The sequence below is a fragment of the Ranitomeya imitator genome, chromosome 3 (genome assembly GCF_032444005.1).
Source record: "Ranitomeya imitator isolate aRanImi1 chromosome 3, aRanImi1.pri, whole genome shotgun sequence".
NCBI lineage: Eukaryota > Metazoa > Chordata > Amphibia > Anura > Dendrobatidae > Ranitomeya > Ranitomeya imitator.
In genome coordinates, this window is record NC_091284.1 from 166,148,585 (window position 1) to 166,170,385 (window position 21,801).

The window sequence follows — 21,801 nt, forward strand, 5'->3', positions numbered from 1 at the left end:
GTGGTTGATGGGCACACATAAAAAGGCCAATTTATGTGCTAAGAATCTCTATTTTTTGTAAGTCCTTCTTTTTTATAAGTACATTTTATTCAGCAACAACATAGCTTAGATGTCGTGTTTGCATGCACACGTGGTCAAAATTGTTGGTACAGAGAAAACCACAATGGTCACAGAAATAACTTGAAACTGACAAACGTAATAATAAATAAATAAAAAATCTATGAAAATTAACAAATGAAAGTCAGAGATTGCTTTTCAACCATGCTTACACAGAATTTATAAAAAAAATAAAACTCATGAAATAGTCCTGGGCAGAAATGATGGTACAATTAACTTAATATTTTGTTGCTCAACCTTTGAGGCAATCACTGCAATCAAACGATTCCTGTAACTGTCAATGAGAACTCTGCACCTCTCAACAAGTATTTTGGCCCACTCCTCAAGAGCAAACTGCTCCAGTTGTCTTGTGTTTGAAGGTTGCCTTTTCCAGAAGGCATCTTTCAGCTCTTTCCAAAGATGCTCAATAGGATTTAGGTCAGGTCTCACAGAAGGCCACTTCACAATAGTCCAATGTTTTCCTCTTAGCCATTCTTGGGTGTTTTTAGCTGTGTGTGTTGGGTCATAATGCTGTTGCAAGGCCCATGACCTGTGACTGAGACCAAGTTTTCTGACACTGGGCAGCACATTTCTCTCTAGAATCCCTTGATAGTCTTGAGATTTCATTGTACCCTCCACAGATTCTAGGCATCCTGTGCCTGGTGCAGCAAAGCAGCCCTAGAACATAACAGAGCCTCCTCCAAGTTTCACAGTAGGGACAGTGTTCTTTTCTTAGTATGCTTCAATTTCCGTCTGTGAACGTAGAGCTGATGTGCCTTACCAACAAGTTCCATTCTTGTCTCATCTGTCCATAGGATATTCTCCCAGAAGCTTTATCGCTTGTCAACATGTAGTTTGGCAAATTCCCGTCTAGCTTTTTTTATTATTTTTTTCAACAATGGTGTCCTCCTTGGTCATCTCCCATGAAGTCCACTTTGGCTCATACAATGACAAATGGTGCGATCTGACTCTGATGTTCCTTGAGCTTGAAGTTCACCGGTAATCTGTTTAGAAGTTTTTCTGGGCTCTTTTGCTACCATTTGTATTATCCGTCTCTTTGATTTGTCATCAATTTTCATCCTGCTGTCACATCCAGGGAGGTTGGCTACAGTCACATGACTCTTACATTTCTGAATAATATGTGCAACTGTAGTCACAGGAACATCAAGTTGCTTGGAGATGGTCTTATAACTTTTACCTTTAACATGTTTGTCTATAATTTTCTTTCCAATCTTCTGAGACAACTCTTTCCTTCGCTTCCTCTGGTCAATGTGGAGAGTGATACAAACCATGTCACCAAACGGTGATATAAAGGCCCACTCACTGATTCCAAGATTGTAGACACCTGTGATGCTAGTTAGTGGATATACCTTGATTTAACATGTCCATTTTGTCACATTATCTTCAGGGGTACCATCATTTCTGTCCAGGCCTATTTCATGAGATATTTTTTTTTAATTCTGTGGAAGCATGGTTGAAAAGCAATGTCTGACTTTCATTCATAGATCTTTTATTTATTATTACTTTTGTCAGATTCAAGTTAGTTCTGAGATCCATTGTCGGTTTTTCTGTCATTAAATGAGAGGTACCAGTAATTTTGACCATGTGTATATACAGTTATATGAAAAAGTTTGGGCACCCCTATTAATCTTAAGCTTAATGTTTTATAAAAATAGTTTTTTTTTGCAACAGCTATTTCAGTTTCATAAATCTAATAACTGTTGGACACAGTAATGTTTCTGCCTTGAAATGAGGTTTATTGTAGTAACAGAAAATGTGCAATCTGCATTCAAACAAAATTTGACAGGTGCATAAGTATGGGCACCCTTATCATTTTCTTATTTTAAATACTCCTACCTACTTTTTACTGACTTACTAAAGCACTTTTTTTGGTTTTCTAACCTCATTGAGCTTTGAACTTTATAGCCAGGTGTATGCAATCGTGAGAAAAGCTACTTAAAGTGGCCACTTGCAAGTTGTTCTCCTGTTTGAATCTCCTCTGAAGATTATTCAACATAGATGTTAAGGGGAAGGATACAAAAAGCTGCCTCAGAGATTTAACCTGTCAATTTCCACTGTGAGGAACATAGTAAGGAAATGGAAGAACACAGGTACAGTTCTTGTTAAGGCCAGAAGTGGCAGGCCAAGAAAAACATCAGAAAGGCAGAGAAGAAGAATGGTGAGATCAGTCAAGGACAATCCTCAGACCACTTCCAGAGAGCTGCAGCATCAACTTGCTGCAGATGGTGTCACTGTGCATCAGTCAACTATACAACGCACTTTGCACAAGGAGAAGCTGTATGGGAAAGTGATGCGAAAGAAGCCATTTCTGCAAGCACACCACAAACAGAGTCGGCTGAAGTATGCAAAAGCACATTTGGAGAAGCCAATTTCTTTTTGGAAGAAGGTCCTGTGGACTGATGAAACCAAGATTGAGTTGTTTGGTCATACAAAAAGGCGTTATGCATGGCGACCAAAAAACACAGCATTCCAAGAAAAACACTTGCTACCCACAGTAAAATTTGGTGGAGGTTCCATCATGCTTTGGGGCTGTGTGGCCAATGCCGGCACCGGGAATCTTGTTAAAGTTGAGGGACGCATGGATTCCTCTCAGTATCAGCAGATTCTTGAAAATAATGTTCATGAATCAATGACAAAGTTGAAGTTACGCAGGGGATGGATCTTTCAGCAAGACAATGATCCAAAACACCGCTCCAAATCTACTCAGGCATTCATGCAGAGGAACAATTACACTGTTCTGGAATGGACATCCCAGTCCCCCGACCTGAATATCATTGAACATCTGTGGGATCATTTGAAGAGGGCTGTCCATGCTCGGCGGCCATCAAACTTAACTGAACTGGAATTGTTTTGTAAAGAGGAATGGTCAAAAATACCTTCACCCAGGATCCAGGAACTCATTAAAAGCTACAGGAAGCGACTAGAGCACCTGTCAAATTTTGTTTGAATGCAGATTGAACATTTTCTGTTAGTACAATAAACCTCATTTCAAGGCAGAAACATTACTGTATTCAACAGTTATTAGATATATGAAACTGAAATAGCTGTTGCAAAAAAAAACAATTTTTATAAAACATTAAGGGGTGCCCAAACTTTTTCATATAACTGTATCTTGGTCCTTACAGAGTGCTGCTATGTCACCCTTTTTGTATGTTGTACAGTCATTGCAGCTTGCACCTGTTCACACTATATGGAGCTGCTAGACATGTTTTTTGTTTTATGTAGTAATGGAAGTATGTACCTGATGGCTTCTCTCTGCCCAATCAGCTAGATTAACAAGCCTCTCCTTATACATACGTATTGACCTGTCAGTCTAGCTGAGCGGACAAGGAAAAATCAGATGGGACATAACCCTGTGACTAATCACCTCATCTCCAGCCCTGTTTTAAACTTACTTTGTTCTTTGAAAAGCAGCAAAGTTTCAGTGTAAACTACATGTTTGCAATGAGAGCGCTTATCCATGACTCATACTGAATGAGTCATATAACAAGTTTCCTTTAAATGTATTGCTAAAGAATTGTGTCTTAATTACCCATTATAGTCATCACATTTTCGAAACTACTTACAATACTTTCACATCGTGAAATGGCTACTAATTCTGCATATTTTAAAGTCCTTGAAATACGAAGAGCAGAAAATAAAAAAAACTAATGTTATTATGTAAATGAAATTAGTGAAACACAATCTGCAGGCACAGAAAATAGTTGTTTGTTTGCGTGTTCAGGTTGAACATATTTAAATTTCTATGCCAGTTTTCCAGTAATTTTTCCGGATCTATTGCAAGAATTTTACCCTGAAATTAAAGTGGTAGGTCAAAACTAACATTGATTTAAGCCTAAATGGCTATTTGTTGTAATAATCTAATAGATTTTCTAATATACAGTACAGACCAAAAGTTTGGACACACCTCATTTAAAGATTTTTCTGTAATTTCATGACTATAAAAATTGTAAATTCACACTGAAGGCATCAAAACTATGAATTAACACATGTGGAATTATATACTTAACAAAAAAGTGTGAAACAACTGAAATTATCTCTTATATTCTAGGTTCTTCAAAGTAGCCACCTTTTGCTTTGATGACTGCTTTGCACACTCTTGGCATTCTCTTGATGAGCTTCAAGAGGTAGTCACCGGAAATGGTCTTCCAACAATCTTGAAGGAGTTCCCAGAGATGCTTAGCACTTGTTGGCCCTTTTGCCTTCACTCTGCGGTTCAGCTCACCCCAAACCATCTTGATTGGGTTCAGGTCTGGTGACCACCCTATTACTATCCTTCTTGGTCAAATAGCCCTTACTCAGCCTGGAGGTGTGTTTGGGGTCATTGTCCTGTTGAAAAATAAATGATGGTCCAACTAAATGCAAAAACGGATGGAATAACATGCTGCTGCAAGATGCTGTGGTAGCCATGCTGGTTCAGTATGCCTTCAATTTTGAATAAATCCCCAACAGTGTCACCAGCAAAGCACCCCAACACCATCACACCTCCTCCTCCATGCTTCACGGTGGGAACCAGGCATGTAGAGTCCATCCGTTCACCTTTTCTGCATCGCACAAAGACACGGTGGTTGGAATCAAAGAGCTCAAATTTGGACTCACCAGACCAAAGCACAGATTTCAACTGGTCTAATGTCCATTCCTTGTGTTCTTTAGCCCAAACAAGTCTCTTCTGCTTGTTGCCTGTCCTTAGCAGTGGTTTCCTAGCAGCTATTTTACCATGAAGGCCGGCTGCAGAAAGTCTCCTCTTAACAATTGTTGTAGAGATGTGTCTGCTGCTAGAACTCTGTGTGGCATTGACCTGGTCTTTAATCTGAGCTCCTGTTAACCTGCGATTTCTGAGGCTGGTGACTAAGATAAACTTATCCTCAGAAGCAGAGGTGACTCTTAGTCTTCCTTTCCTGGGGCAGCCCTCATGTGAGCCAGTTTCTTTGTAGCGCTTGATGGTTTTTGCAACTGCACTTGGGGACACTTTCAAAGATTTCCCAATTTTTCAGACTGACTGAACTTCATTTCTTATAGTAATGATGGCCACTCATTTTTCTTTACTTAGCTGCTTTTTTCTTGCCATAATACAAATTCTAACAGTCTATTCATTAGGACTATCAGCGTGTATCCACCAGACTTCTGCTCAACACAACTGATGGTCTCAACCCCATTTATAAGGCAAGAAATCCCACTTATTAAACCTGACAGGGCACACCTGCGAAGTGAAAACCATTCCCGGTGTCTACCCCTTGAAACCCATCAAGAGAATGCCTAGAGTGTGCAAAGCAGTCATCAAAACAAAAGGTGGCCACTTTGAAGAACCTAGAATATAAGACATATTTTCAGTTGTTTCACACTTTTTTGTTAAGTATATAAATCCACATGTGTTAATTCATAGTTTTGATGCCTTCAGTGTGAATTTGCAATTTTCATAGTCATGAAAATACAGAAAAATCTTTAAATGAGAAGGTGTGTCCAAACTTTTGGTCTATACTGTACTTTAATTAAAAGGTCCCTATCAATCTATCTATTCTCTCTCTAAGTGATTTCTTTTCTCACCTACATCCAGTGTAATGACATTTTGTTTAAGAATCCCCAGTGCATGTTGGGATACTCAAATGAGACGTCATCAGAGGGCAGAGACTGAGGTCACTGCCACAGTCTCTGTTCCCACCCTGAAATAAAGCATCATATGTGTTGTCCATTTCAGGGACAGGGCTAGTACCAGCTCTACTGCGCATGCATCAATTGTCAGTTCCGACGTATGCTCAGTATGAGCTCCCTTATCACTGTGTAATGTATGATATTCTTTCTATTGCACAGTGACAGTGCGCTCCATAACCAGCTATGATGAGACGTGATGAGCCAGCAAGAGAACCTGGCAAGTATCAATAACAGAGATCAGAAACACCCTCAAAAGGGACTCCTGTTTTGGGGCCTGGGCTGGTCTCTGCTTTTCCGGCTCACTGGGTTTTCTCTTCACAATGTACAATGACAATGCTCTCTCTTGCTGGATCCTCACTTCTCATCAGAGCTGGAGTGGGAGTGCATTGTTACTGTGAATTGAAAAGGATATTGCACAGTGACAAGGGAGCTCATACTGAGCATAGGACGGAATTCCCAACTAATTCATGCTCAGTATTTCTTGGCCAAGCCCAGCCCCTGAAACATACATCACTGATGACCCTTTGTTTCAGAGTGGAGAAATAAGCTGTGGCACCCTGCCCCCTGATGACATCTCGTTTAAGTATCCCAGCATGCACTCGGGATTCTCGAATAAAATGTCATCAAACCATAACAAAAAAGAAAGCTGTTAGAGAGAGTAGAAAAGTGTATTAGCAAAGAGGTTAGATTATTACATTAGATAAAGACATTTAGGATTAAATCAATGTTAGCTTCAATGTTAGTGTCTGATCTAGTAGTGATGAAAAGAGATTTATATACACCAAAAGGTCCTTTTACACCTATGCCAGCCTGTTGTTTGATGTCTTTACACTTCTATCTATTTTTGTTACTTTATTACTCTATTTGTTCTTTTAATACCTCATTTAGTTCATTATCTTTCCCAGGCTTGTGCTAAAACACTTTCATCTACTTAAGTAGCTTGTAAACATCAAGGTTGCTTTAGTACCAAGGGAGCTGCAGTCTATATAAAGCATCGTTTTTCCTAATATTATGTTACTTAAATGAGTTTTCTAGTTTTACACAGATAAAGTTTAATAATTGAACAATTAAAACTTCTCAAACTGTGGAATATACTTTGTGTTTTAATTTCACTTTTTTCAAGTTGCTGTTTTGTGTAAACAGCATGAAACATTTGAGAGATTTTGTTGCTAACGCATTTACTTCACAAAAGACCTTCAGCATTTAGAAGGAGGTCAATTGACTTCACCCTGTACTGTTTGTGAGGTGGTTTCACTAAACTATAGGTCTAGATGAGCAGCATGGACCAGAACCCTTGATGCAGACAGATATTGAGGGAGTTGGATAAACCGGAAGGTATGTGGAGAAGTAAATCTATATATTCACTAAATAATAATACTGAAAGGTAAATATACAAAAGAACAATATATTATTTTATTTTATTTCATTTGGACAATGCAAATTTATTTATCAGGGGGTTCAGTATTAACTTACCACATTGTGAAAAGAGAAACATTCAAACCCATATAGGAACACCTCAGGTGTAGATTGTACAGCCTCTCAAAAGGAGTAAGTGCATTCTTTCTACACCCCTGATAAATAAATTTGCATTGTCCAAATGAAATAAAATAAAATAATATATTGTTCTTTTGTATATTTACCTTTCAGTAAATTACTATAACTGGGTGCACCCTTCTATGCATAAGGATCCCCACACAACACAGAAACAGCTATATTATAAGTAAGTATAGCGATATTCTAGCCTCGTTTAGCGCGGTGGTTAATAGTATTATTATTTAGTGGATTTATTTTTTCAACAGAGTTTTGCACAGAACCTGTTTTAACCACCTGCAGCTTTTGTGGCTCCTCCTCCTTCCAGGTGATTAAGCGCCAGTGTATATACATTCTATACTTTTCAAATCTATGTATTGCATGACTCGTTTAAAGGGTTGATTGTGACTTCAGCAGACAAGTTTATGAGCAGACAGGCTAAAAAAACAAGCTGAGCATATGGGCAGGCACCTTGGATCAGCAGAGTTTAGTATGCATACACCTTGGAGTAGCAGACATAAGTGTGTTAACAGGCACTTTGGAAGGCCAAGCTGAGTGTGCAGAGAGGCACCATGGAACAGCAGAGCTTACTATTAGAGATGAACGAATGTGTTCGCAAAATTCTCGCCAATATCACCTTCGGCACGAACATGGCACATTCGGATTCGTGTTCACTTTCACAAGCATTTTTACTTAAAGTCAGCAAAAGTCAGTCACAGTTCGGTAAATCCTCGCAATACCATGCTTTTGTATGACTTTGGCTAAGATAGTGGTGCTGTCTGATAAGCGGACGTGTTTGATGAGGCAAGGGGGTGTGGAGGGGTTTGAGGAGCTTCTGAAGAGATTACAGATGCACGCGTTTTGTTTTTTTTTTAATTAACTTTATGTGTGTTGATTCCGGCAACCAATCAGGGTACAGAAACCATCCACAACTAGAGATAAGTGAATTTGTTTGGTTTTTGTCCCTGAATCTGATTTTGACATATTCGTGCTGTATTCGAACACTATTCATGCCGAATGTAAGTTTAATGTAAGTTTAATGATCAGTTCCAAACATATTCGGAAATTTCTACTCCCATTGACTTTAATGGCGTTTGGCTGTGTTCCACGAATATTGCAAAAACAATATTCGATGCTGATCGTAGTCGGAATCGAATTCGAACAAATTCACTCATCTCTATCCACAACATCATGACACAAGGTCTTCTTGGTCTGCCAAACTTTTCAGTGCATTATTGGTGCCAGGGGGTGACAGCACTGCATGTTCTTGCACATTCTGATGCACCATCATCAGGAACTTCCAAATCCTCGTCCCAGCACAGTCTTGGAATTAAGAGGAAAGTTCCCAGACACCAACTCACAGGCCCAAATGCTAAATGGATACACAGTTCCAGTCTGCTTGCCATGGAAATGTTGCCGTTTAGGCTTGTTGACACGGAGGATTTTGACGACTCGCTGCAGCCAGCCCTCAGTACTCAGTCCCAGCTGAAACTATTTCTCCCAGTGTGGCATCTTCCCCTTCTACCAGCATGTTTCCAGGAACATCACTCGTGCCCATACCAATGCACTTACTGGAATCGTCCACAACGAGCGACACGTGGACAAGCACTTGTGGCCAGCGACACTACATTTTACTGTCCCATCCTGGCATGGCACATGTTCTATGAAGGATTGCTGCTCCTACGTCTATCAGGGTTTCCTCCCCTCATACTCCATCTCCGATGTGCTATTTCAGAACATGTTGTCCACATCAGCTGTAAGCTCTGCAGCACTACCTCAGCGAAGTAGCAGCAGGCTCTGTTGAAGTTAATTTGTATAGGAGACAAACTGCACACCACTGCAGTTACTTAAAGGAATCACAGAGCAGATTTTTTTATTTTGCTGCTGAACTTCCAGCCTGTCGCATCACATGTGCTACTGATGCCAAGGATTGCTGACCCCACTTCTATCAGAGTTTCTACCACTTCGTACACCAGTTTCTGCACGCCCTCCTGCTCCTCCTCATCCTCCATCTCCATTGTGTTATCTCAGAGCATCAACCTTAGGTGTGTTTAATTAGCTGGTTCCTTCTTGCCCCATATATTGTAGGCGTTTTAGTCCAAGAGAGATGTCTTATCAGGACAGGGACCCAATAATGAAGAACGCCTTGACATTGGCTGTTGGGCTGACATATATTGGCCTATCTATGCGCTAAGTACCTTCTTTTTACTGTAATTTTCTTATAGAAATAATGCAGCTACAAATTTTCCTATATTCCATATGTACATCATGTAGGGTTTATCAATTCTCTATGGCAATAATGCAATTCCATTTTCAAAATGTATTATTAATAGTATATCAGAGTGCAGCTATTTTATCTTAGACTTAAAGTCTTAGCTGGGACCTGTACACACTAGCTTGGATGTGCTGGTCAGTTTTTCTGTTTACCGTGCACATCGTCCACATCAGCTGGAAGGTGGAAGCTCCGCAGCACTGTCTCAGTGAAGTGGAAACAGGCTCTGCGGAAACTAACTTGCTTAGGAGACAAATTGCACAGCGCATGAGAGTGATTCTTTTTGTGAGGTAAAACATTTCCCTGGCTATTTTTATTTAATGCTTTACATCAAATGTTGATTAAAATTAACTTTGTTCTTGGGAAAACCCTTTTAAGTGGCACTGCATGTCTTATTAAAGTGAATTAATAACTAAGTTTAAGTATGGTTGGCCAATTAGCTTGAGTTCCAAATGTAAACAGAGCCATAGAATGCAAAAAGATACAAAAGCGTCCCTAAATAATCCATGAAATGTATAAAATGTAAAAAACATATTACAGTTCTGTTATTTATTTGTTGAAAAGATTTGGCAGATTTGTCATAATTAATAATGACACGGTTCAGGTGATATACAGTATATGCGTTAGTCTTGTTCTCACAAGGTGAATGATTTGGACTTTTGGTATGTAAGCTATCCAAAAATGTCTAGTATTGCCTCAAAGCTATTTCTCTCTGCAAAGAATTCGCATTAAGAATCATGCTTTGCTTTTGACGAAAGATAAGGAAAATGTGGTTTCAGTTTGGAAAAGCTGTTTCATATTTTCTTGTAATCCCAGCCTGCCTTTAGTAAATTTGAAATAATATAAAATAAGATAAGACATGATAATTTTAGGTTTTAGCCTTTCTTTCAATCAGGTATGACTTCTTCCATTTAAAAAATAAGGAAATGTGAGACTGATGGCATACTTAGGCCGGGGTCACACTTGCGAGTGTGATGCGAGAAACTAACGCGAGTCTCTCGCATCAATACCCAGCATTGCCGCCGGCACTCGGGACCGGAGAAATACATGCAACCACACACTCCGGTCCCGAGTGGCGGTGGCAGTGCCGGGTATTGATGCGAGAGACTCATGCAAGTTTCTAGCATCGCACTCACAAGTGTGACTCCAGCCTTACACTGCACTGTATATCTTGGCCTCTAATTATTAGTATTAGTGTATTCTTATATGGTCCCGTTCTTCCCTCTTCAAAGCTGATGGAGACTCTGTTCATACATAGTTGAGATTTTAATTTTGATATTTTATATATTATAATAAAGACAACCTTATGCTAAAAATAACATTTCTGTAATATTGGCATTACACTCGGATTACGGACTATGCACCTTGGGCTGATAAGTGCTTTAGGTATGCTCCGGAGAAGAGGGTTTTACAATCTACACAATTACGATATACTGAAACAATTGGGAACAATTTTACTTCTAAACCTTTTAGATATCACAGTCAATAAAGATCCTAAATAGTTTCACAAAGTCAGGGGAGATTTTCCTATATGATACCACTACAAAATGATCATATGGAACAGCAGAAACCTAAGTAAAAAACAAAATAAGATTTTTTTTTCCATTGTAAATTACATTATTATTGAGATAAGTAAATGAAAACTTAAGGTACCGTCACACTTAGCGACGCTGCAGCGATACCGACAACGATCCGGATCGCTGCAGCGTCGCTGTTTGGTCGCTGGAGAGCTGTCACACAGACAGCTCTCCAGCGACCAACAATGCCGGTAACCAGGGTAAACATCGGGTAACTAAGCGCAGGGCCGCGCTTAGTAACCCGATGTTTACCCTGGTTACCATCCTAAAAGTAAAAAAAAACAAACAGTACATACTTACCTACAGCCGTCTGTCCTCCAGCGCTGTGCTCTGCTCTCCTCCTGTACTGTCTGTGAGCACAGCGGCCGGAAAGCAGAGCGGTGACGTCACCGCTCTGCTTTCCGGCTGACAGACGCTCACAGCCAGTGCAGGAGGAGAGCAGAGCACAGCGCTGGAGGACAGACGGCTGTAGGTAAGTATGTACTGTTTGTTTTTTTTTACTTTTAGGATGGTAACCAGGGTAAACATCGGGTTACTAAGCGCGGCCCTGCGCTTAGTTACCCGATGTTTACCCTGGTTACCAGTGAAGACATCGCTGGATCGGTGTCACACACGCCGATTCAGCGATGTCAGCAGGAGTCCAGCGATGAAATAAAGTTCTGGACTTTGTTCAGCGACCAACGATCTCCCAGCAGGGGCCTGATCGTTGGTCGCTGTCACACATAACGATTTCATTAACGATATCGTTGCTACGTCACAAAAAGCAACGATATCGTTAACAATATCGTTATGTGTGAAGGTACCTTTATTGTGAAAAAGTAAAATCTAAAAAAAGTAGTTTGGTATTTTCTATACTCCTAACCACCTACACAGTAGACTCAGTAATGAAGCATGGAAAGTGCTGTAAAAACACATCCCCAAATCACTAGTGTCCTTGATATATATTTTTCCTTTACATTATTCTACATTTCTTCTGTTCCCAAAAAAAATCAGAAAAAGGGTGTAAAATACCATCCATCCCACTTAAAAAATTGCTGCATTCAGAATGTAGGGATGGAAAAGCAAAAAATGTATGTTATTCTTGAGGCACATGAGGCACATGTATCCTTAAAGTTTAATATCAAAACCATGAGCTGCTTTCACACAGAAGTGTTATAGTCAGTGTTTTGTATCAATGTTTTTATATAGTGGCTCAGTGAGTAGTTTTTTTTTGCTTTTCAGCGCTGAGACTCGAATCTGACCGAAGACTGCTTCTGTATGGATTTTCCATGCTCTCCATGTTTGCATGTGTTTCCTCTCACATTCTGTATGAAAGTGGTTCCCTTCTTTGTCTATTGACTGTGGCAGAATCAAATAAAAATACCACATCTAAAGATATTTTTTAAATGGACAACCTCTCCAAATTACAACAATATTCGTGACTGCAGCCTTCACAAGAGGAAGCTTAAGAAATTAATAAAGTTAAATATATTTTTGGTTCAATACTTATTTTTATGAACCTACCATAGTGGATCAGTCCTCTCAACCTGTCCCATCAAGAGCATCATACAATATGTCTCGTAAGTAACATATCCTTTTTGGGTGTAATTGCTAACACCATATATAGAAAACTGCATGATCATTTTTTGGTTGAAAAATTATTGACTGAGTGGCTTTACAGTCCAACGGAGACAATGAAGAAAAACATACAAAATGAATGTGCCACATGTACAATTGTGCTCAAAAGTTTACATACACCGGCAGAATTTCTGCTTTCTTGGCCTTTTTTCAGAGAATATGAATGATAACACTAAAACTTTTTCTCCACTAATGGTTAGTGGTTGGGTGAAGCCATTTATTGTCAAACTACTGTGTTTTTTCTTTTTAAATCATAATGACAACCCAAAACATCCAAATGACCCTGATCAAAAGTTTGCATACCCTGGTAATTTTAGGCCTAGTAACATGCACAGAAGTTGACACAAATGGTTTTGAATGGCTACTAAAGGTAATATCCTCACCTGTGACCTGTTTGCTTGTAATTGGTGTGTGTGCATAAAAGCTGAGTGAGTTTCTGGGATCCAGACAGACTCTTGCATCTTTCATCCAGCCACTGATGCTTCTGGATTGTGAGTCATGGGGAAAACAAAAGAATTGTCAACGGATCTACGGGAAAAGGTAGTTGAACTGTATAAAACAAAATAAAGCTGGAAATGGATACAAGAAGATATCCAAGGAATCGAAAATGCCAGTCAGCAGTGTTTAAACTGTAATTACTGAGGCAGTCCAATCTGATGGGCATTGCTCATATTGGTCCATAGTGTTCTCCATCATGTTTCTGTGCAGGCGTACTTCTCTCTGCTCTGTTGAGGGCAGAGCAAAGTACTATAGTGCTATAGGCAGGAGCTCTTTGACCTTTTCCCGCACATGCGCTTTACAGTAGTTTTCGCTGTTCTCGGCAAAAGCAGAGAGAAGTGAGCCTGCGCAGAGGAGCAATGAACTCTATGTGGATAAAATAGGATGTGTCATCCACACAAAGCAAGAAGGAGGATGGCAATCGCTAGAGAGGAGGTATCAGATCAAGACCAACGATGCCAATCAGACCATAGGTGACTATAATAAAAGCTATTATTTGTGTTATACAGAGCGCATTGGAGAAATATATACAGCATTCGAGACAGCAGTTTATGAGGGCTTATAGGTGCTGGCCCTATTTTAAATGGGAATAACCTGCAGTGGTGACATGTTCCCTTAATTGTGTAGATGTCCCTACTTTTGCCTACAATAGTATATATCCCCAAACTAACAAAAAAGTGCATGATACAAATGTAGCACATAAAAAATTATATTTGGCCCTCGAGAACATACCAAATGTCTAACATTTCAGGTCTTAATTAGATGCACCTGGCTAGCTTTGACCAAGAACCAGAAAATGGGTTTACCTTGCATCAGTCTCCTGGATGCTGAGCAGAGTGAAGTGTATTGAAGCTGGTGAACGACAAGCAAAAAATGTGAGCTGTAGTACAAGGAGCGCGAAACGGCCGTCGTCCAATTTTTTCTTCCCGTTCCACACCCCCCTGCTGATGATGTTTTAAATCATCACAATAAAGATTGGATTTTAGAAAAGGTACATTTGTAAACATGCACTGCCTATTCAATTGCACACTTGCTCCGTTTATGCTCCACACACACACAAATGATACACCATTTCAAAGGTCAAATTAACTGCAGGTGGCATTTGTCTTGGGGTCTTTCCAGCTTGCTGAAGTGCTTGCCCAGCCTATTTCAGGAAAATTCAAGGATTGCACCTTTCACTGCAGGTGAGTCACATATCTACTATATAATTGTTTAAGGGTCACTTCCGTCTGTCTGTCTGTCTCTCTTTCTGTCTGTCTGTCTGTCATGGATATTCATTGGTCGCAGCCTCTGTCTGTCATGGAAATCCAAGTCGCTGATTGGTCATGGCAAAACGCCCACGACCATTGCCACGACCAATCAGCGACGGGCACAGTCCGGCAGCAAAATGGCTGCTCCTTCCTCCCCGCAGTCAGTGCCCGCTCCATACTCCCCTCCAGTCAGCCCTCACACAGGGTTAATGGCAGCATTAATGGACCGCATTATGCCGCGGTGTAACGTACTCCATTAACGCAGCTATTAACCCTGTGTGACCAACTTTTTACTATTGATGCTGCATGTGCAGCATCAATAGTAAAACGATCTAATGTTAAAAATAATAATGATAAAAAAAGGTTATTCTCACCCTTCAACGTGTGTGCTGTCCTCGGCAGTGCAAGCAGCAGGTTCTGGTTCCAAAGATGCTATGTGAGAAGGACCTTGCATGACGTCACGGTCATATGACCACGATGTCATCACAGGTCCTGCGCTCATACCAACCCTGGGACCCTGGGACCGGAAGCTGCCGTGTGCATCGCACACAGGCACCAGGTCTTCAATTGGCCTTCGGAAGGTGAGTATATGTTTATTTTTTATTTTAAGTCTTTTTTAACCATGCATATAGTGCCCACATTGCTATATACTAAGTGGGCTGTGTTACATACTGCGTGGGCTGCGTTATATACTACATGGCTGCTGTGTACTACGTGGGCAGTGTTATATACTCTGTGGGCAATGTTATATACTGCATGGGCTGCGTTATATACTACATGGCTGCTATATACTATGTGGGCAGTGTCATATACTATGTGGGCAATATTATATACTGCGTGGGCTGCGTTATATACTGAATGGCTGCTATATGCTATGTGTCCATTGTTATATACTATGTGGGCAATGTTATATACTGCGTGGGCTGTGTTATAAACTGTTTGGCCTGTGTTATATACTGCGTGGCCACTGTTATATACTGTGTGGCCTGTATTAACGCATCGGGTATTCAAGAATATGTCGTGGCCTATGCTATATACTATGTGGCTGCTATATACATATTCTAGAATACCTGATGCGTTGGAATCGGGCCACCATCTAGTGCAAACATATTTGTAAACATGCACTGCTTTTCGGTGATTACTTTGCCCCACATACACAAATAATACACCATTTGAAAGGTAAACTTGCCCCCTTCAGCAAGAAAAGACACAAACAAACCACACATTCGTGATTTGATCAATAAATACAGTTTAAACAATCATTTTCAGAAACCTGCAAAAAAAACAATAACCTGCAGGTGGCACCACGACCTCAAGACATTTTTTTAGCCTCTACTTATCAAACCAATTTATTGTATTACCAATCTACATATATAAATACCTCTCTGTGTTCATCATCTCATTAAATACATTAACATTTGACCATAAATCCTACATAAGACCAGAAAGGAGTAAATGTCCTACTCATTATTAATCAAATATAAATATTTTTATTAATATATTCAATATTTAAAACAATATACAACAAACAAGAAAAGTGAAAAACAATAACTCATGAGGGGAAGGAGCAACACAACTGTAGTAACAGACCGGGTATGTGAGCAAAACCTGGCAGGGATGTAATCCAGACTCATAAGTATCCCTTACAATCACTATAAGCCACAAAACATAGGGCTGGGAACTAGTGACACTGCTATGGCCGTCTTATCCACATGTATAGCATAAATAGTGAATCTTCTATGGGGCCAAGTGCAACCCAAATATAAAAACAGGACCCCTAGACAGGATGCTACAACTCACCCATAGTCGTATCTGTCAGTGTGCGCTCCACAGCAGCCCCAACGCGCGTTTCGCGTGGGCTTCTTCCGGGGGCTGTGTGTGTGTGTCAATCCCACATGTTTATAATACTCAAGACCAGCTGTCTCCCATCATTAATTAGTGCCCACCGGCACGTGCGCACTCCGTTCTAACGAATACCCCGGAAAGTGACCGCCAAGCATGCGTATAAGACCACAACATACTTCCGTCATTGCCTGCTTCTAACACTTCCGGGTATTACATTATAGACACACCGCGCCTGCGCACATGGATGCCGGAGCTCAGCGCCGTCTCCGGGCAACAGCCCATAAAGACGCCAGCATAAGCCGAGTCTCCCAGCATCTCATACGGCGCATGCGTGCTGAAAATCGCATCCTGCGAGACACATCATTACTGGCCATCCCATGTCAGCGCGGGCGGGGGGAAAATATTCCCGATGACGTCACCATGCCCACAAGACACTCAGGAGGCCAGCGGGGATGTATCAAGGATGTAAAAACAGCAGGCATGCGCACCTGCTGGGAGGTAACAAAAGGCAGAATCAAAGGGAGGACAGCGAAAAAGGAAAAGAAAAAGAAAAAGGGGAAGGAGATGGAGGAGGAGAATAACAATAAAGGTGCAAAATGTGATACAAGTGACCAATAATGATATACTTAATAATAAATAATTCTAATAATCAATATACAAATATATATACAATAAGGGGAGAAACAATCTCACCAAACTTACGTACTAAAAATACATTATAAACGTGAAAAAGTGTATACATAAAAAATATATATATACAAAACTTATGCATACAACTCTCAGGTCATATGACCCACACTGTAGCGAATAATACAATAGTGAAACATATTAAAACAGTCTTTTTCTTTGTATTCATAAAGGTGTACTCCTCCAACGAAACTCCACCTCCATATGTCTCAACACCTCCACATAGAAGAGCAGAATTATTCTTCTACAGATCCCTTCCAAGCCTCCCTCCAAACAGGAACAGCGGATCCAAAGGAATTCAACATGCGGGAAGTCAACCACAAAAGGGTAAGGAATAACTAAAATGACTACATAAAAACAGACAAAAAGACACACAAAATTAAAATCCAAGACCAAAAAAAAGGATAAAACTGAAACGATTCTAACTATAACAGAGGGTATGTATAAATAGTAGCTCTTTCAATCATGACACACTAACCCCTCAGAGAAAGGCCGAAAAGCTTAACTGTTCATTTAAGCCCATCGGAGTTATAGTCCCCAATGTGGTAATCCACCGGCACTCGAGTTGGGCCAAGATTTTCTTTAGGTCCCCCCCTCGAATGCCACACCTTACTCGGTCGATCCCAATTATCTGGAGATCCTTAGGATTGCATCCATGATGTGACTTAAAATGGCGCGGGATTGTCTTTAAGGTAGTACAATCCTCAATCACCGCGGCTGCCATGATATCCCTGACATGCTCACGGGTACGTACCCGAATCTCACGTGAGGTTAATCCAACATATTGTAGATTACAGGTACATTTGGCCAAATATACTACAAAGGTAGTACTACATGATATATAATCTGTGATCTTAAACTCTCTTTGGCCATCAGAGGATAAAAACGAAACTGCCCTAGTATGGTTCCGACACGCCAAACAATCACCACATGGATAGAATCCCCATTTTTGTTTACCAACTCCGAATACATTAGGTGTTTTAGCCACATAATGGCTGCGGACCAAAATGTCCCTCAGATTCTTACCCCTCCTAGCCGTCATGAGGGGGGAATCCGAAAGGCATCCTGATAAGCTTGGTTCCGTCAAAAGAATGGGCCAATGTCTCTTTAAAATCTCATACATTCTCCCCCACTGATGGTTAAAGGTAGAAATATACCGTATTCCCGTATCGTTTTGTTTCTCCATTTTTCTTGGGTTCAATAGATCACATCTCTTAGACTTCCTAGCATGGTTAAGTCCAAACTTGATATTCCTCTTACTGTATCCTCGTGCCAAGAATCTCTCCCCAAGGTCCAAGGATTGCCTCTCAAAAGCCTCGTCCGTATTACAAATCCTCCTCATACGAAGAAACTGACCCGTAGGGATTGCTCTAATAGTTGAACTCGTATGGGAGGATGATGCATGGAGGAGGGAATTGACAGATGTCTCTTTTCGGAATACATCCGTATTTATGGAGCCATCATCCTGGACCAGCAAACAAATGTCCAAAAAGGAAATCCTTTTCTGATGGAAAGTATATGTGAGTTTGATGTTCAGACCATTGTGGTTCAATTCCTGCATAAATCCTTGGAGATCTTCACTAGATCCCTGCCAAATAAACAAAATATCATCAATGAATCGATACCACCCCAGAATCTGGGAGGCAGAGTGCGCGCCCCCCTGAAAAATGCCCCTCTCCCAGTATCCCAAGAAGAGGTTAGCATAAGAGGGCGCACACGCCGCCCCCATTGCAGTACCCCGATTCTGGAGGTAGTATCGATCCTTAAAAGTAAAAAAATTATGTGCAAGAATGAACCTCAAGAGCGTCAACACCAAATCTCTAATCCCTGGCTCAATGTTGCTGGATTCCAGGAAGAAAGAGACTGCCTCGAGTCCATCCTCATGGCGGATGGAGGTATACAATGCCTCAACATCCGCCGTAACGAGGTACATATCAGACTCCAAAACCACTCCATCCAATCTCTTCAAGACGTCCGTAGTGTCCCTGACATAGGAGGACCCGCCTATGGTGGAACAAGTCCTTTTTGGAGAAGTATATTATGTGTGGACTAATCCCAAGGGGCTTGCGAATACAAGTTTTCCCGTCATTTAATATCGATGATGATTGTTTTAAAAATCAATGGGAAGAAGCGGCATCTAACTGTTCAAAAACTTTTATGGAATTACTCATTAAAAACAATGAGGGATCGTTGAATGATATTGATAAGGATTTGGGTCTTATTCAGGAGGAGATAAATAAGACTTTTTCATCTGAAAAGAGTGAAAGCTTTAAGAAAGAGCTTGATATTTCTGTGCAAAAATGGGAAAAGGACATTGTTGCAGTAAAAGTGAAGAAATATCAGCGTGATCTTTCTGATGTACAAAATAACAAAGTATATAGATGGAGATCAAATCCAATGAATAAGAGGCCACTTTCAAGAGCACGTTCAGTCTCATTTTCATCAGTTTCATCTATTGAGGAAAGAACTGAGACTGATGAGAGGGAAAGAGCACCCTCCGATAGATCTGAGATTAATAGAGACCGATGGCAGAGAACCACAAGGTTTGGCAATAAAAGAAAAAATCTAACCTCACCACAGAAGGAGAAAAGACCAAAAACGAATGCTTTGGAGGTAATGAATTTATCTCAACATAATCTAACTAAAGCTCAACTTGAGGTTCTAAGCCTGGGTCTCTCGTTCTCTCCCTGTAATAACTTTAATTATTTCACAGCGTTAAAGGATTTACATTTATTTTCCCGGAAACTCGTTTTGAAAAAATTGCATTCTCGTTCAACAACGGAAAATTGGAGTAATACTGAAAAAGAAGCGATCGCAATCTTGGAGGAGTTGGAAAGGGAATCAAGTGGTCCATCCACAGGTATGTGTCCTCCTCCGATCTCGGCCAGATGTACCACTTTCCCCCCCTTTTCTCTGTGCCCTCAGGTAGACATTTTTACTAAACTTGTGGCTGCAGATTTAAAAACAATAGATAATAAAGGAAAAAAGGACAATTTGTCCTGGTGCCAAAGGAAAGCACTGAGGGAAATTAAAGCATGGGATGATGTTGTCATCAAGCCAGCAGATAAGGGGGGGAATGTTGTTATCTGGCCGATTGATAAATATGAAAAGGAGGCTTTTAAACATCTCCGTGATAGAGACACATACACTCTACTTTCCCAAAGTCCACTCTCCAAATTTATGATAGAAGTTTCATTAATCCTGGAGGATTCGTTTGTGGATGGAATAATTAATAAAAAAACTTTGGATGGACTTTTGGTTAAAAATCCGGTGATTCCAACCTTTTACCTCCTCCCTAAGGTCCATAAGGATGCGGTCAGTCCTCCGGGGCGTCCTATTGTCTCTGGCATAGGAGGGCTATGCGATCCCTTATGTAAGTATATTGATTACTATCTTAGACCACAGGTCGAAACATTGCCCTCCTATGTCAGGGACACTACGGACGTCTTGAAGAGATTGGATGGAGTGGTTTTGGAGTCTGATATGTACCTCGTTACGGCGGATGTTGAGGCATTGTATACCTCCATCCGCCATGAGGATGGACTCGAGGCAGTCTCTTTCTTCCTGGAATCCAGCAACATTGAGCCAGGGATTAGAGATTCGGTGTTGACGCTCTTGAGGTTCATTCTTGCACATAATTTTTTTACTTTTAAGGATCGATACTACCTCCAGAATCGGGGTACTGCAATGGGGGCGGCGTGTGCGCCCTCTTATGCTAACCTCTTCTTGGGATACTGGGAGAGGGGCATTTTTCAGGGGGGCGCGCAATCCGCCTCCCAGATTCTGGGGTGGTATCGATTCATTGATGATATTTTGTTTATTTGGCAGGGATCTAGTGAAGATCTCCAAGGATTTATGCAGGAATTGAACCACAATGGTCTGAACATCAAACTCACATATACTTTCCATCAGAAAAGGATTTCCTTTTTGGACATTTGTTTGCTGGTCCAGGATGATGGCTCCATAAATACGGATGTATTCCGAAAAGAGACATCTGTCAATTCCCTCCTCCATGCATCATCCTCCCATACGAGTTCAACTATTAGAGCAATCCCTACGGGTCAGTTTCTTCGTATGAGGAGGATTTGTAATACGGACGAGGCTTTTGAGAGGCAATCCTTGGACCTTGGGGAGAGATTCTTGGCACGAGGATACAGTAAGAGGAATATCAAGTTTGGACTTAACCGTGCTAGGAAGTCTAAGAGATGTGATCTATTGAACCCAAGAAAAATGGAGAAACAAAACGATACGGGAATACGGTATATTTCTACCTTTAACCATCAGTGGGGGAGAATGTATGAGATTTTAAAGAGACATTGGCCCATTCTTTTGACGGAACCAAGCTTATCAGGATGCCTTTCGGATTCCCCCCTCATGACGGCTAGGAGGGGTAAGAATCTGAGGGACATTTTGGTCCGCAGCCATTATGTGGCTAAAACACCTAATGTATTCGGAGTTTGTAAACAAAAATGGGGATTCTATCCATGTGGTGATTGTTTGGCGTGTCGGAACCATACTAGGGCAGTTTCGTTTTTATCCTCTGATGGCCAAAGAGAGTTTAAGATCACAGATTATATATCATGTAGTACTACCTTTGTAGTATATTTGGCCAAATGTACCTGTAATCTACAATATGTTGGATTAACCTCACGTGAGATTCGGGTACGTACCCGTGAGCATGTCAGGGATATCATGGCAGCCGCGGTGATTGAGGATTGTACTACCTTAAAGACAATCCCGCGCCATTTTAAGTCACATC